This window comes from Oncorhynchus clarkii, chromosome 25 (genome assembly GCF_045791955.1).
Source record: "Oncorhynchus clarkii lewisi isolate Uvic-CL-2024 chromosome 25, UVic_Ocla_1.0, whole genome shotgun sequence".
NCBI lineage: Eukaryota > Metazoa > Chordata > Actinopteri > Salmoniformes > Salmonidae > Oncorhynchus > Oncorhynchus clarkii.
This window is the reverse complement of record NC_092171.1, coordinates 45,140,003-45,155,599: the sequence shown is the minus strand read 5'-3', so window position 1 is coordinate 45,155,599 and position 15,597 is coordinate 45,140,003. Positions and strand designations below refer to the sequence as shown.

The 15,597-nt window shown below is 44.5% G+C and overlaps 1 protein-coding gene across 1 annotated transcript in view; it reads left to right on the top strand.

The window, feature by feature from the left end:
* The window catches only part of LOC139383331 (lysyl oxidase-like 3b), a 288,262-nt gene that overhangs the window by 201,810 nt on the left and 70,855 nt on the right, over window positions 1-15,597 (top strand). The window lies entirely within an intron of this gene.

Below are 15,597 nucleotides of genomic sequence, written 5' to 3'. Positions count from 1 at the left end.
TGTTCAACCATCGACTACACATAATAATAGGCTAACGCAAATACTGCTGTTGTTAAGCATTAATATGCATTTCGCTGCACCGGCTATAAACATCTGCTAAACTGTGTACACGATCAATAAACTTAGATTTTTTTTAATGCGGATTGTTATGTTTTATTTCAACAGGAGGCTCTGGGAACCGGTCACTGTCACCGCGCCGGACAGCCAGTGTCAAAGCCAAAGGCGCGAGGCCGCGTGCATTCATCGACGGGATTTTAGAGGTTATTTGTCAACAAAACTCGTATAGCTCCGTTAATCTCTGTATCCCCCGTGTTCCCCCCGTCCCTGTGGCTGGTCGTCCCCTATAGGCTGATTGATCATTGATCTCTGTTCAAACAGGTCGCCGTGGCCACTGTTGCTTTTGAATGCCAAACGAGTCATTCGCCCTCGTCCTTCGCATTGAACGTAATCCGGTAAACGAATGGGAATGGACGTCGTCCTCTCCGAGACGGGATAATGCCCCCTTTCACTCCGCACATTAATTCTCTATTTATCTTATTGACTCAGTGTAGACTGGAGTAAGATCAGAACGCTAAATGAGAAGGGTCACCGCATTATGATGGTCATAGCCAGGCTCTCGGCAAGGTTAAAAGGTTTTCAACTTTATTTTCCTCACAATTTATGAACAAATATAGGCTAATAAATTCAACTTTAAGGGTTTGTTGTGTGATGTGATAAGGAATTACTGAAATTATTTGATGTTCCTGAAAAGTTCACACGTAATTTGTGCGTAATTGTGCACGTTAAAATCTAATTGACAAACAAGTTATGAGCTAAACTAGTTTTTGTATTTTACGGTCGAGTTTATTATCACAACATTTAGATTTACATTTCACTAAGGTAAATATAGACAGGAAACTCCAGACAGCCTTGTAATAGACAGGAAACCTTTGGAAAATCCAGCAGGCCTATTCTCTATTTCCATCAAACTAAATTACATTTTATTTTCTATTAGGCCTACAATGCAGCTTAATTTACATTATTTGCTTTAAATGGAAACAGTTTAGTAAGGCTACACGTGTGTATATGGGCAAAGCCTTCTCAACCCCATCAGTGTAACCTACATTCACCCAAATGTTCAATCTAGCGTGGTCGAGCTGTTTGAAAGTAAAGCAGGCGATCTAAACCTCCTGCTACGAGGAGACTAAATCAGTCACCCAGCGAACGGTCGAGGCCCTAAGCAACGGCCTTGATTTGTAAGGCACGACACAGGGAATGACATTTAACGTGTTATTATTTCCCTGAGAAGATTAATGATAAATTTGTCTATAATTTTTTTTTTTTTTTCTTAAAAAGCGTCAGATAAGTCCGCAGTAGTTTGGCCCGGAGGCAGAGAGCGGCCGCTATGCAAAGTGACAGGCAATTATCAGGGCCTAGTTTGGGATAATGACTTTACAATGAATCTTTTGATTGAAACGTTACATGGCTTGGCTCCGGGCAAACTGCGGGGGGGAAAAAAATGAATAGAAAAGTTAAAGAAACAATGAGCAAATATAAAATAAATCTCTCTCTCTACTCCCCCTCTCTTCAAATAGCAATAGTGCCTATGAGGTGCAGAAGAGATATGCATATAGTGGTGAAAAAAATATGAAGTCATAGAGCGCTTGCAGCAAACATAAATTAACATATTCAGGGTAAATATGCAGACTATTTACGATAATAAGGGCGGATTATTCAATTCAATGAATGTTAAATAGATGAGGAAATTGTATGTCTCTTATCTAGCCATGGCTCCTATTCATTTTAATCGCTTCCCAATTGAACTCTTCATTTTCTTCACTCTGCATTATTGTTCTCGTTCCTGGAGCGGTGGCACCCATTGGCCGCGGTGATTTCCACTGGTCACATGGTTTAAGTGGCTTTCCCTTTATTCAGTGCGGGGGGAAATAGAGGAAGTCGACGTCACGCCCGGGGCCAACATCACGATAAGATGTTTTCATTATGCACAGCGGCTGATAGGCTACGCGATTATTCAGGCTCCTATATGCATAAAGGCAAGAACATACCATTCATCTAGATGAAATATAAACTGTATGTCCTTTATGCATCGCCCACGTGTTCGCTACGGACATAGAAAACAAATGAAGAGCAGAGACCCCAGAATCAACTTTAACTGTGTGTGTGTGTGTGTGTGCGTGCGTGCGTGTGTGCGTGTGACAGAGAGAGAGAGAGAGCACCGTTTGAAGTTTAAGGCTACTCAGGCAGGTTTATATAACTTAAGGCAACTCAGGCAGGTTTCTATAATGTAAGGTTACTCAGGCAGGTTTCTATAGCAGAAGGCTACTCAGGCAGGTTTATATAACAGAAGGCTACTCAGGCAGGTTTATATAACTTAAGGCTACTCAGGCAGGTTTATATAACAGAAGGCTACTCAGGCAGGTTTATATAACATAATGATACTCAGGCAGGTTTATATAACAGAAGGCTACTCAGGCAGGTTTATATAACATAATGATACTCAGGCAGGTTTATATAACAGAAGGCTACTCAGGCAGGTTTATATAACTTAAGGCTACTCAGGCAATTTTATATAACAGAAGGCTACTCAGGCAGGTTTATATAACAGAAGGCTACTCAGGCAGGTTTATATAACAGAAGGCTACTCAGGCAGGTTTATATAACTTAAGGCTACTCGGGCAGGTTTATATAACAGAAGGCTACTCAGGCAGGTTTATATAACTTAAGGCTACTCAGGCATGTTTATATAATATAATGATACTCAGGCAGGTTTATTTAACAGAATGATACTCAGGCAGGTTTATTTAACAGAAGGCTTATCAAGCAGGACATACAACAGAAGGCTCCTCGGGCCAGTTGTTATGACAGAATGTTACTCATCTAGGTTTGTATAACAGAAGGCTACTCAGGCAGATTTATCAGAATGATACTCAGGCAGGTTGATATAACAGATGGCTACCCAGGCAGATTTATCAGAATGATACTCGGGCAGGTTTATCAGAATGTTACTCATCTAGGTTTGTATAAACAGAAGGTTACTCAGGCAGGTTTTTTAACAGAAGGCTACTCAGGCAAGTTTATCAGAATGCTACTCAGGCAAGTTGAGATAACAGAATGTTACTCAGGCAGGTTGATAAAGCAGAAGGCTACTCAGGCAGGTTGATATAACAGAATGCTACTCAGGCAGGTTGAGATAACATAATGTTACTCAGGCAGGTTGATATAACAGAAGGCTACTCAGGCAGGTTTATCAGAATGCTACTCAGGCAAGTTGAGATAACAGAATGTTACTCAGGCAGGTTGATAAAGCAGAAGGCTACTCAGGCAGGTTGATATAACAGAATGCTACTCAGGCAGGTTGATATAACAGAACACTACTCAGGCAGGTTGATAAAGCAGAAGGCTACTCAGGCAGGTTGATATAACAGAATGCTACTCAGGCAGGTTGATATAACAGAAGGCTACTCAGGTAGGTTCATATGGCAGACTCTGCTGCCCTCTACTGCTAGTTGTTAGTCTCACATCTGTTGTCGCATATTATGGGTTGTACATTGAGTGTACAAAACATGAAGAACACTCCAAATATTGAGTTGCACACACTTTTTTCCTCAGAACAGCCTCAATTGGTTAGGGCATGGACTCTACAAGGTGTCAAAAGCGTTCCACAGGGATGCTGGCCCATGTTAACTCCAATGCTTCCTACAGTTATGTCAAGTTGGCTGGATGTACTTTGGGTGGTGGACCATTCTTGATACACACAGGAAACTGTTGAGTGTGAAAAACCAAGCAGTGTTGCAGTTCTTGACACAAACCGGTGCTCCTGGCACCTACTACCAAACCCCGTTCAAAGGCACTTAAATATTCTGTCTTGCCCATTCGCCCTCTGAATGGCACACATACACAACCCATGTCTCAATTATCTCAAGCCTTTAAAATCCTTCTTTAACCTGTCTCCTCCCCTTTCATCTACACTGATTTGAAGTGGATTTAACAAGTGACATCAATAAGGGATCATATCTTTCACCTGGATTCACCTGGTCAGTCCATGTCATGGAAAGAACAGGTGTTCGTAAGGGTTTTGTACACTGTGTGTGTTTGTGTCCCTGTCTGCTCTTCCTTCCTGCCGCCACAAGCTACCAGTCTCCTGATGAGAAGTGTAGAGTGTCATGTTTACCACAAGGTGCCAGTCTCCTGATGAGAAGGGTAGAGTGTCATGTTTACCACAAGCTGCCAGTCTCCTGATGAGAAGTGTAGAGTGTCATGTTTACCACAAGGTGCCAGTCTCCTGATGAGAAGTGTAGAGTGTCATGTTTACCACAAGCTGCCAGTCTCCTGATGAGAAGTGTAGAGTGTCATGTTTACCACAAGGTGCCAGTCTCCTGATGAGAAGTGTAGAGTGTCATGTTTACCACAAGCTACCAGTCTCCTGATGAGAAGTGTAGAGTGTCATGTTTACCACAAGCTGCCAGTCTCCTGATGAGAAGTGTAGAGTGTCATGTTTACCACAAGCTGCCAGTCTCCTGATGAGAAGTGTAGAGTGTCATGTTTACCACAAGCTGCCAGTCTCCTGATGAGAAGTGTAGAGTATCATGTTTACCACAAGGTGCCAGTCTCCTGTTGAGTAATGTAGACAGACATGTTGAAGTGGCTTCTTGGTTTGGAGACGCCACTATATAGGGAATAGGGTGCCATTAGAGATGCCACTATATAGGGAATAGGGTGCCATTGGAGATGCCACTATATAGGGAATAGGGTGCCATTGGAGACACCACTATATAGGGAATAGGGTGCCATTGGAGACGCCACTATATAGGGAATAGGGTGCCATTGGAGATGCCACTATATAGGGAATAGGGTGTCATTGGAGATGCCACTATATAGGGAATAGGGTGCCATTGGAGACGCCACTATATAGGGAATAGGGTGCCATTGGAGATGCCACTATATAGGGAATAGGGTGCCATTGGAGATGCCACTATATAGGGAATAGGGTGCCATTGGAGATGCCACTATATAGGGAATAGGGTGCCATTGGAGACGCCACTATATAGGGAATAGGGTGCCATTGGAGACGCCACTATATAGGGAATAGGGTGCCATTGGAGACGCCACTATATAGGGAATAGGGTGCCATTGGAGACGCCACTATATAGGGAATAGGGTGCCATTGGAGACGCCACTATATAGGGAATAGGGTGCCATTGGAGATGCCACTATATAGGGAATAGGGTGCCATTGGAGATGCCACTATATAGGGAATAGGGTGCCATTGGAGATGCCACTATATAGGGAATAGGGTGCCATTGGAGATGCCACTATATAGGGAATAGGGTGCCATTGGAGACGCCACTATATAGGGAATAGGGTGTCATTGGAGACGCCACTATATAGGGAATAGGGTGCCATTGGAGACGCCACTATATAGGGAATAGGGTGCCATTGGAGACGCCACTATATAGGGAATAGGGTGCCATTGGAGACGCCACTATATAGGGAATAGGGTGCCATTGGAGATGCCACTATATAGGGAATAGGGTGCCATTGGAGATGCCACTATATAGGGAATAGGGTGCCATTGGAGACGCCACTATATAGGGAATAGGGTGCCATTGGAGACGCCACTATATAGGGAATAGGGTGCCATTTTGCTTTCTCAGAATGAGTCATAAGTAAAGACATTGGCTCAGGGAGCTGGGTGTCTCGTCTCCTTCCCTTGTCAGGGGGTTTCTGTTCAGTCATTGGAGTCAAGTCCCAAATCGCACCCTATTCCTTATTTAGGGCACTACTTTTGACCAGGGCTGTAGGGCTCAGGTCAAAAGTAGTGCACTATATAGGGAATAGGGTGCGATTTGGGATGAATCCACTATATCTTCTTATCAAATCAGTCAAGGCACACCGCAGATGATGCAGACGAGGCCTTGTTTTTCTAAATTCAGACTCAGGACGTCGACATGCACTGTTCTGTTCCATACTCCTCCGTCGTTTAGTTTAAAAATGGAATAATACAGAATAATACAAATCATGACAGCTCTGATGGAAACAGGAAGTTGAGGTAAAGTTGTATAAATGCCGAGAGATCATTTGTTCATTGGGATCTTTTTGTGCCTATAAAATACATTTTGAGAGAAATGGCGGTGGAAAAGCCTTTATGTACAAATATTGATAGTCCTGGATGGCAAATATTGATAGAGGTCCTGGATGGCAAATATTGATAGAGGTCCTGGATGGCAAATATTAGGTCCTGGTGTAGAGGTCCTGGATGGCACGCAGCTTAGCCCCAGTGATGTACTGGGCCGTACGCACTACCCTCTGTAGTGCCTTGCGGTCAGAGACCGAGCAGTTGCCGTACCAGGCAGTGATGCAACCATGTTCTCGATGTTACAGCTGTAGAACCTTTTGAGGATCTCAGGACCCATGCCAAATCTTTTTAGTTTCCTGAGGGGGAATAGGCTTTGTCGTGCCCTCTTTACAACTGTCTTGGTGTGTTTGGACCATTCTACTTTGTTGTTGATGTGGACACCAAGGAACTTGAAGCTCTCAACCTGCTCCACTACTGCCCCATCAATGAGAATGGGGCCGTGCTTGGTCCTCCTTTTCCTGTAGTCCACAATAATCTCCTTAGTCTTGTTTACGTTGAGGGATAGGTTGTTATTCTGACACCACCCGGCCAGGTCTCTGACCTCCTCCCTGTAGGCTGTCTCGTCGTTGTCTGTGATCAAGCCTACCACTGTTGTGTCGTCTGCAAACTTAATGATGGTGTTGGAGTCATGCCTGGCCATGCAGTCATGGGTGAACAGGGAGTACAGGAGGGGACTGAGCACGCACCCCTGGGGAGCTCTAGTGTTGAGAATCAGCGTGGCAGATGTGTTGCTACCTACCCTAACCACCTTGGGATGGCCCGTCAGGAAGTCCAGGATCCAGTTGCAGAGGGAGGTGTTTAGTCCGAGGATCCTTAGCTTAGTGATGAGCTTTGATGGTACCATGGTGTTGAACGCTGAGCTGTAGTCAATGAATAGCATTCTCACATAAGTGTTCCTTTTGTCCAGGTGGGAAAGGGCAGTGTGGAGTGCAATAGAGATTGCATCATCTGTGGATCTGTTTGGGCGGTATGCAAATTGGAGTGGGTCTAGGGTTTCTGGGATAATGGTGTTGATGTGAGTCGTATAGTCACTGTGGGGACGACATCCTCGATGCACTTATTGATAAAGCCAGTGACCGATGTGGTGTACTCCTCAATGACATCGTACCTCGTCTAGTTTATTGTCCGATGATTGCACGTTGGCGAGTATTATTGACGGTAACGGCAGCTTTCCCACTCGACTTTTCCGTGTCCTGACCAGGCATACGGCTCTTTGTCCTCTGTACCTGCGTCGCTTCCTGTAAGATGGCTGTTCATTGACTATAGTTCAGCATTCAATGAGGCCCTGAGTATGAATCCTGCACTGTGCAATTGGGTCCTGGACTTCTTGACGGGCCGCCCCCGAGTGGTGAAGGTAAGAAGCAACACCTCCATTCTGCTGATCCTGATCAACACTGGGGCCCCACAAGGGTGTGTGCTCAGCCCCCTTCTGTACTCCCTGTTCACCCATGACTACGTGGCCTTGCACGCCTCCAACCTGATTACCAACAATGACTAGACAGCCTACAGGGAGGAGGTGAGGGCCCTGGGAGTGTGGTGCCAGGAAAATAACCTCTCACTCAATGTCAACAAAACAACGAATTGGAGATGATTGTGGACTTCAGGAAACAGCAGAAGGAGCACGCCCCTATCCACATCGACGGGACAGTAGTGGAGAAGGTGGCAAGCTTCAAGTTCCTTGACCCTACACATCACTGACAATCTGAAATGATCCACCCACACAGACAGTGTGGTGAAGAAGGCACAACAGCTTCTCTTCAACCTCAGGAGGCTGAATAAATTTGGCTTGTCACCTAAAACACTCACAAACATTTACAGATGCACAATTGAGAGCATCCTGTCGGGATATATCACCACCTGGTACGGCAACTGCACCGCCCGCAACCGCAAGACTCTCTAGAGGGTGGTGCGGTCTGCCCAACATTTTACCGGGGACAAACTACCTGCCCTCCAGGACACCTATAGCACCCGATTTCACAGAAGGGCCAAAAAGATCATCAAGTACAACAACCACCGCCTGTTCACCCCGCTATCATCCAGAAGGCGAGGTCAGTACAGGTGCATCAAAGCTGGGACCGAGAGACAGAAAAACAGGTTCTATCTAAAGGCCATCAGACTGTTAAATAGCCATCACTAGCACATTAGAGGCTACTGCCCTATATGCATAGACTTGGTATCACTGGCCACCTTAATAATGGACAACTAGTCACTCTAATAATGTTTAAACAATGTTTACATGTATTCTATTCTTGTAAGACCCTGGAGTGGAGAAGCAGGGGAGTCAAACATTTAATCGTAACAAGACAGGAACAGTGTCAACACACAAGGACATATGACAATGAATGCTGCGTTTGGGAACAGAGCAGGGGAACAGACAGATGTAGGGGTGGTAATGACAGAGGTGATTGAGTCCAGGTGAGTCCAATAATCGCTGATGTGCGTGACGGGGGGAAAGCAGGTGTGTGGAATGATGGTGGCAGGAGTGCGTAATTCTGGGGAGCCTGGCACCCTCGAGCACCAGGGGGAAGAGCGGGAGCAGGCGTGACATTCTATTGTATTTTAGTCAATGCCACTCTGACATTGCTCAATCTAATATTGATGTTTTTCTTATTTCCATTCTTTTACTTTTAGATTTGTGTGTATTGTTGTGAATTGTTAGATACTACTGCGCTGTTGGAGCTAGGAACACAAGCATTTCGCTACACCCACAATACAATCTGAGAAATATGTGTATGTGACCAATAAAATTAGATTTGATTTGATGTAAAATTTAGGCTTATCTGTAAAACAGACCCTGGTTTCAGTATGACTTCCTGTCAAAATAAGGGTAAAGGTTAAATATTTAATTTTTACCCATAAGAGTAAAATGTCTCTCTTCTCAGAACTAACAACCAATTTATACTCTGAGACTCTTTGTGGATATGGCCCCTGGCCAAGAAGGCAGCAGCAAAACACAATGTTACAACATTTTAAACACACGATACATTCAGCACAACAACATGATCCCATGTCACAAGTCGTGGAAACCGAAGGCAGCAGCATGATGTTAAGTGGACGGGAGTGACTGCGAGAGGTTCAGAGCAGATTGACATAAGGAATAGCTTTCGCTGCAATGTGCCTTCATTGATGGTGTGACTGTGTCTGCAACGGCAGTACTAACTCCAGTGGTGCCTAATCTACCTGTGCCTTCAGCTCCGGGACCGTTTGTGTCTGACTCCAGTGGTGCCTAATCTACCTCTGCCTTCAGCTCCGGGACCGTTTGTGTCTGACTCCAGCTGCGGCTCCTTCTCCTCCTTTCTCTGGATCTGACAATGCACTACATGCTGTGGGAGGTCCTGGATCTATCGCCAGGAGTAGCGGGCACACGCTAACGAATTGTGTGTGTCAATTTCGTTGTATTGGGCAGTTCGAAGGTAATCTATTGTAGCTCTGTGGGTGTAACATTTATTGACGATTTTGAAACCTTCTGGAAACAAAACATGTTTTATAAGGAGGATGGGATCCACCCAAATCATTTGGGTTCCTGGATCCTTTCACAGTATTATAAGGAGGATGGGATCCACCCAAATCATTTGGGTTCCTGGATCCTTTCACAGTATTATAAGGAGGATGGGATCCACCCAAATCATTTGGGTTCCTGGATCCTTTCACAGTATTATAAGGAGGATGGGATCCACCCAAATCATTTGGGTTCCTGGATCCTTTCACAGTATTATAAGGAGGATGGGATCCACCCAAATCATTTGGGTTCCTGGATCCTTTCACAGTATTATAAGGAGGATGGGATCCACCCAAATCATTTGGGTTCCTGGATCCTTTCACAACATTATAAGGAGGATGGGATCCACCCAAATCATCTGGGTTCCTGGATCCTTTCACAGCATTGTAAGGTGGATGGGATCCACCCAAATCATCTGGGTTCCTGGATCCTTTCACAGCATTATGAGGCTGCGTTGAGACAATGACTTACCAATGACCCAAGCCCACCTCATTTAATCCCTACCATTGTGTTGCTGAGTCATCATAATGCTTCAGCAAAGTGTACATTATCCCAGGGGCGTTGGAAGACACAATGTAATTAACCTATTTTATGTCCCTCTTACTACCAGGAATGCCTCTGCTGATCCTACAGTTAATGTATGTAGTAATCATGTGCCTATGTGTTATACTGTCAGCATTGAGGCGGTGTGGCCTAGCAGGAAGTCCACTATGTGTTATACTGTCAGCACTGAGGCGGTGTGGCCTAGCAGGAAGTCCACTATGTGTTATACTGTCAGCACTGAGGTGGTGTGGCCTAGCAGGAAGTCCACTATATGTTATACTGTCAGCAATGAGGCGGTGTGGCCTAGCAGGAAGTCCACTATGTGTTATACTGTCAGCACTGAGGCGGTGTGGCCTAGCAGGAAGTCCACTATGTGTTATACTGTCAGCACTGAGGCGGTGTGGCCTAGCAGGAAGTCCACTATGTGTTATACTGTCGGCACTGAGGCGGTGTGGCCTAGCAGGAAGTCCACTATGTGTTATACTGTCGGCACTGAGGCGGTGTGGCCTAGCAGGAAGTCCACTGTGTTCAGCTCACCCTGCACTATCATAAATAACATGAGCACTTCTGCTAAACTTCCCAGTAAAACAATAAAAACAATCAAGCATCCCAGATAAGTGTTAAAAATAGGCCACGTTAAGGAAGTGATAGAGGTGGAGACTGGGTTTGGGGATTCCAACATATGGTTGGAATGGATTCAATATACGGCCAGATCAGTAGCTAAAGAAGAATGTTATGCCTGTGCCACAGCTAAACCTCAGTTGACAACTATCCCTTTTCTGCTTAAGTAGCAAACTCAACTCAGTAGTGCACTACATAGGGAATAGGGTTATATAGGGGCCTGGTCTAAAGTAGTGCACTATATAGGGAATAGGGTTCTATAGGGGCCTGGTCTAAAGTAGTGCACTATATAGGGACTATGGGTCCATTTGGGACGTAGATAGGGTGTTGCATGGAGCAGCCAATCAAATCATCAGCACGTATTTATTCCTACCCTGTATGTAAACACACACATCAACTTTTAGAGATTATATTGTTAGGCCTACTTGACTTGTTCTTTTAGAGAATATACGCTGTGGCCTACTTGACGTGTTCTTTTAGAGCAGGGGTGTCAAAGTCAAATGGACGGAGGGCCAAATAAAAAAATCAGCTACAAGACGAGGGCCGGACTGTTCGAATGTTCATTGAAAAATTTTTAAATGACGCATATAGTCTAGTGAACCTAATTGAACCTACTGAAAACCTAACAAATATATTACAATATGATCAGATAAATAAAGCAATATTTTCTTATGGCTCTGTCAGTAATCTTTAATTTTCAACAGACACAAAAGACAAATTTCCTTTATATAAATATCCCCATAACATGAACATTAAATGAAAGAAACCGGTATTCAAGGCACCATCAGTAGACTATATTTTCTATTTTAGCAAAAGTGGGCTAAATTTACTTCAAAGAAAAAACAATAATAGCAATTTTCTATCATCCACTCAACTGAAATATTTTTAAAATATAATTGGATTGAAATACAAAAAAATAAAGTGCAAAAATCTATTAATCAAAAACAACACTTTGTTTAAGGAGAAGTAACATGCAGTGAAAACAAATATTAAATTTTAACTTTTAAACTTGAACTGAGTAAAAACTCTAAATATGTGATTGCACAGTAATGTTCACTTGTTTGAGGTTGAGGGTGATACTTGGTGGTGTCCCATCTTTTCCACAAGTTCATCAATGTTCGGGGTAAGGCTCTGAGCTGAAGAAATCCTCAGAATTGAGTGGAGGTGTTCAGCAGTAAGTCGACTTCTGTGTGATGTTTTGTTCAGGTTCATCAAAGAAAACAGTTGTTCACACAGGTATGTGCTGCCAAACATAGACAACGTTTGAGCAGCCTGGATGCGCAGCTGGGGCATTGTGCCGGGGAGGAAACGGGCGAACTCCGCAGCACCCACTGCCGCATATTTTGCCCTCAGTGCATCATTGCATTGGAGGTCAATCAACTCCATTTGGAGGTTTGGTGGTGAGCTTTCCACGTCAACAGCAAATGGGTTACCGAGCAGTTCCAACCTGCTTTTTTGTGCTTCAAAGTCAGCAAATCGGCGTCGAAAGTCAGCGGCAAGCATACCTATTTTATCAGCCAACTGTGTGCTCGGGAACGCACTGGTAGAGAGCTTCTCTTTCATGGTCTGGCAGCTGGGAAAGTGGCTCAAATTTTCTTTCCGCATCTGCGTCTCCCACAGAGTCAGTTTGGTTTTAAATGCCTTCACTGTACTGTACATATCAGAGATGACACGATCCCGACCCTGCAGCTGCAAGTTTATTGCATTCAGATGACTCGTAATGTCACACAGAAAAGCCATTTCACACAGAAACATTTCGTCTCGGAGTTGTGTTGTGTCTTTCCCTTTGCTGTCCAAGAACAGACAAATCTCCTCACGAAGCTCGAAACATCTTTGAAGCACCTTTCCCTGGCTTAGCCATCGCACCTCTGTGTGATAAGGCAAATCACCATGCTCCGTTTCTAACTCCGTCAGAAATGCCTTGAACTGGCGGTGATTCAAACCTTTGGCTCTGATAAAGTTAACTGTGCGCGTGATGATGCTCATTACATGCTCCATTTTCAAGGCTTTACCGCACAACGCTTCCTGGTGTATGATACAATGATAAGCTGTCAGCTCACCTGTCGCGTTTTCCTCTTGCATCTTTTCCCGTATCTTCGCCACCAGTCCGCTCCTGTGTCCACACATCGCAGGTGCTCCGTCGGTTGTCAAACCCACAAGTTTTTCCCAAGGCAGCTCCATCTCATTTACACATCTTGACACCTCTTCATACAAATCATGCCCCGTAGTTGTGCCATGCATAGGACGTAAAGCCAAAAACTCCTCTGTCACGCTTAGGTTGGAGTCCACTCCGCGGATGAAAATTGACAACTGGGCAATGTCAGAAATGTCGGTGCTCTCATCCACAGCCAAGGAATATGCAATAAAATCTTTTCCCTTTTTCACAAGCTGCTCTTTTAGATTGATGGACAACTGGTCTACTCTCTCGGCAATGGTGTTTCTGCTCAGACTCACATTTAAAAAGAGTTGCCTTTTTTCTGGGCAAACTTCGTCACAAACTTTAATCATGCAGTTTTTGATGAAATCCCCCTCCGTAAATGGCCGGGCTGATTTAGCGATCTCTTCTGCCAAAATAAAACTGGCCTTGACAGCAGCCTGGCCTTGTGATTTGGCTTTTTTGAACAGAGCCTGTCGAGATTTGAGGCCTCGTTTTAATTCCTCTGCCTTTTGTAGCCTTTGTTCCATGTCCATATTCTTGTTTTTGTCCGCGTGTTTCGTTTCATAATGTCGTCTCAGATTATACTCTTTCAGTACCGCCACACTTTCTCCACACAGAAGACACACAGGTTTTCCAGCTACCTTCGTGAACATATACTCCGACTCCCACCTTGTTTGAAACCCCCGGTTCTCAGTATCCACCTTCCGTTTTGCCATTTTTGATGGGTATCTGAAAGTTAATTTTACTGTGATGCTGACGACTGCTGTGCCAATAAATATTGAAATGAAGCAGCCTACTGCTCGGTGCGTCACCTTTGCATTGTGGGAAATGTAGTATTGGTGCGTGTAAAAGATCTGCGGGCTGCCGGCTTGCTGCGGGCCGGTTCTAATAATAAATCAAGATCATCCCAGGGGCCGTAAAAAACCTTCTTGCGGGCCGGATGTGGCCCGCGGGCCTTGACTCTGACATATGTGTTTTAGAGAATATACGCTGTGGCCTACTTGACGTGTTCTTTTAGAGAATATATGACTAGGCCTACTTGACGTGTTCTATAAGAGAATATATGTTGTGGCCTACTTGACGTGTTCTATAAGAGAATATACGGTGTGGCCTACTTGACGTGTTCTTTTAGAGAATATATGACTAATCCTACTGGACGTGTTCTTTTAGAGAATATACGCTGTGGCCTACTTGACATGTTCTTTTAGAGAATATACGCTGTCGCCTACTTGACATGTTCTTTTAGAGAATATACGCTGTGGCCTACTTGACGTGTTCTTTTAGAGAATATATGACTAGGCCTACTTGATGTGTTCTTTTAGAGAATATACGCTGTGGCCTACTTGATGTGTTCTATAAGAGAATATACGGTCTGGCCTACTTGACGTGTTCTTTCTGAGAATATACGTTGTTTACTACTTGACGTATTCCCTTTAATTCTCAGTGGGGTGATGGCCGTTCCTCCTGCGGTGTAAAACATACTTTACATCCCGTCTGTTTCACCGAAGGGTTTGGAATCTCTGAAAAGGGAACATTTCCGCCTTTAATTTCTTTAACAATCTCGTGGAGCGTTATTGGCTTTTTTGTTTGTGTTGTGTTTTCTCTGTTGGTCCCCAGGGGAGGGAGTCTGTTAGCTGAGTATAGAGGAGTCTGTTAGCTGAGTGTAGAGGAGGGAGTCAGTTAGCTGAGTAGAGGAGGGAGTCAGTTAGCTGAGTAGAGGAGGGAGTCAGTTAGCTGAGTAGAGGAGGGAGTCAGTTAGCTGAGTAGAGGAGGGAGTCAGTTAGCTGAGTGTAGAGGAGGGAGTCTGTTAGCTGAGTAGAGGAGGGAGTCAGTTAGCTGAGTGGAGGAGGGAGTCAGTTAGCTGAGTAGAGGAGGGAGTCTGTTAGCTGAGTGGAGGAGGGAGTCAGTTAGCTGAGTAGAGGAGGGAGTCAGTTAGCTGAGTAGAGGAGGGAGTCTGTTAGCTGAGTAGACGAGGGAGTCAGTTAGCTAAGTGTAGAGGAGTCAGTTAGCTGAGTATAGAGGTCAGTTAGCTGAGTAGAGTACCACACAGAGTGCCCTTGTGCAAGCAGGCACCACATGTGCCACAGAATTCAATAAGGCCTGCCTGGATAAAGCAAAAAGATATTATTAGACTGAGATGAAAGACCACGGGCGGTAAATATGAATAATCATACCTAAAGATAACCTAATAGAGAACACTGAAGCTCTCTAAATGTGTGATGCTACACACAGGACTGTACAGATTCTGGAGGATTCAACCCTCCTGTCCAGCAGCCAACACTCTTGATTTGAGGGGTTAGTAATGAGGCGCTGCCATTACAGTCCCCCTATTCTGTCCTGTAGAAGTTCAGTCTCCTTATTAATCTCTGTGTTGTAGTTCATAACGCTTCCCCTTTACAGACAGCTCTATGGTGGGCCATGTATCTTCCTAACAGGCCTTCTCAACAAGGAGGTGAGAGCCTTGTGTGGGTGCCATTGTAACCCACACAGACAGACACACACCTTCCTCCTCCATGAGGTTCTAGCAGTATTTTTTTTTAAAGGAAAACAAGTAAAGTCGTGCAATTCAAAAAATAAATTCCAAGGCTTATGACGTGTTCATGACGTGTTCATATGATATCTACGGGACCAGGGGTCATA